We start from the raw sequence: 2690 nt of genomic DNA on the forward strand, positions 1-2690 counted from the left end.
TTGAAATTTTATTCTATTTTAATTGAACGCGTATTTTTTATTGTTCATTTTTATTGTACATTTTTTACTGTTCTCTATACTCATAAATTAATATTCATTATATTCTTTAAACTCTTAATTAATTAATCTTTAATTACTGTATATTAACAAATTAAAATATTATATTAAAAAATTTATATTAAATATTATATTAAATTTATACCAACTTAAATATTATATTAAAATTTCTCTAATGCACCGAACATCAGCGACTGGCTCGGCAGTGCGTACGTTTTATAATGTAAAATACATTAACGTACGCAATACCGATTACCGGATTTCACCACTAGGAAGTTGCTGCGATAGAGATCCATCTAAATTTATGAAGAAAAATAAAACATCCTATATAATAAAAGTTGTGAAGATAACACAATATGTAAAGTTATAACAAAAGTGCAATAAGTCGTATAACGTAATAGATAGTTAAAACTAATCTTACTCTTTTATTAGTTGAAATGTAATTAAAATTTTTTAAAGATAAACTTACTTATATATACCATATACGAAGAGCAATAGAAAAAAGTATATGATATTTACTATCGAATATGTCCAAGTCGACAGATTATTTGAATATGATGAATAAAAACCAAACAAAATTCAAGAATATTATTAATATAGACTATGATTAGATGTATTTATGTATATAAATCTGTGTATATATAATAAGTATATGTATATATAATGCGTATATGATCTGCGTATGCAACACACAGTTCATTAAAATTAATATCTAAATTTTTATGTATACTTGAAATTTCATTAAAATTTCTTAAAGATAAACTTACTACTTTACACTGTATAGGAAGAACAGCAGGAAGTATGTGATAGTTGCTCTTGAATTTGTCCACGTCTGCATATTAGTTGAATATGATGAATAAGAACTAGACAAAATTCAAAAATATTATTAATATAAAACAAGGTTAGATGTATTTATGTATATGAATGAAGTATATATGATGAGTGTACATATGTATATAATGTGTATATGACATGTGTATATAATGCATATTCAACATACAGTTCATTAAAATATCTACGTTTTTATTTATTGGTTGAAATTTAATTAAAATTTCTTAATGAGAAACTTATTTGTTAAAGATAAAGCACTACGTACAAAAAGTACCATAAAATATTTAATGGTATTGAATGTACCACAGTTCAACAATTAGGTTATTACAGTAAATAGTAACGAGATAAAATTTGAAAATATTATAATACAGAATAAGATTAAATAAATTTATCTATATAAATGTGTATATGTATATGTAATGTGTGATATGATAAATATTATATATATTGTTAATATAATATTCAATATATAAATGTTACATATATTATTAATATAATATAAAATGCGATTAATAAACGATAAATGATTAAATCCAGTTTATAAAATATTATATCTACACAATATAAATGAGAAGATTGATTTAATAATTACCTAATTAACCTAGAAAGTCCAGAGCTCGAACAGGTTTAAACACGTTGCTCACAAGTCCTGGTAGGAATGAAAATTACGTCAATTTAGAATAAGGAAGAATGGGAGAAAGTCAAATCAAGGTTTCGATCGTCTGTGTTTTGTTTACATGGAATTGTAAATTCTCTGTATACTACGATGTATATAAATATATATACGTATACACCTCTAATATAAAAACTAAATGTTTCATGCTCGACTGTTCTTTGTTTTGTTGGTTAGCGGAGACTGAAAATAAGTTGGTAAGAATGTTTGACAATATTGTAATGCTATCTTTCTCTCTCTCTTTTTCTCTCTCTCGCTCTATTAAGAGCTTATATTAAGAACGACTTAGACGTAGTGCGTAGTACGATTGAAATATTATTTCTAGTATATTACATATAATTTTCTATAGGTTTCTCACTATGGTGAAACATATTAATTCCATATTAATAGAATAAAATTAATCGCAGCCTATGAATGTATGTGTGTGTATAGGAGATATGATATGCATATGCGAATTTATATGTATTAATGAATGTGTATATGTGTGTGTGTGTATATATATATGTGTATGTACATAATCGTATATATATAAAACGATATCGAAAACGACCAATTAATGAAAGATTATATATAAAAATATCGTTAAAAAACGGAAAAAGTATCGAGATGTCGTAAAAATAAAGCAGGAAAATTCGTAAAATAAATATTACGTCTTAGCTTCAGGAGTGAAGTCATATACGTAGATTTTATTTTCGCGAATATCATTTCAACGAGAGTATTCCGGGACTTGCAAACATTCACACGTGGAAATTGCGTTTTCGACAATCGATTGTTATATAAAATACGGCTGTACGTTAGAAAAAATATATTAATTACCTGTAATTAATAAGACGACGCAGTCCGCTGCTACCTGTAGCACTCACAAACTCAAAATGACATAGTTACTAGACAGGGAGCTACGTAATCAGTGCGCGCATGCGCAGAACACAATTTATAATATGGCCCACGATAATTTTTCGATATATTATAGGAAAATATCGAAACATTAAAAAGTCGATATATGAACTTGAAAACTATCGAAACGAATACTTCGATAATTGAAACTGTGAAAATTAATCAGTATAATACCGTACATAGAAGAATAAAGCTTAGAAAGACGATAAAGAAAGTTGTAAAGACGTACGTGAGT

At 26.1% G+C, this 2690-nt stretch overlaps 1 long non-coding RNA gene across 2 annotated transcripts; it reads right to left on the bottom strand.

The window, feature by feature from the left end:
• Window positions 1-230: 230 nt before the first annotated feature.
• On the bottom strand, window positions 231-2423 carry LOC122636245. 2 transcript variants are annotated; one of them, XR_006328890.1, is made up of 4 exons: window positions 2378-2423; window positions 1481-1537; window positions 825-920; window positions 231-353 (listed from the first exon to the last, which is right to left on the bottom strand). It is a non-coding gene; the product is annotated as an uncharacterized LOC122636245 (long non-coding RNA). The 2 variants fall into 2 exon arrangements; XR_006328889.1 differs by lacking the exon at window positions 2378-2423 and having other exon boundaries at window positions 1481-1885.
• Between the last annotated feature and the right edge of the window lie 267 nt (window positions 2424-2690).

Source organism: Vespula pensylvanica, chromosome 21, assembly GCF_014466175.1.
Source record: "Vespula pensylvanica isolate Volc-1 chromosome 21, ASM1446617v1, whole genome shotgun sequence".
Taxonomy (NCBI): Eukaryota; Metazoa; Arthropoda; class Insecta; order Hymenoptera; family Vespidae; genus Vespula; species Vespula pensylvanica.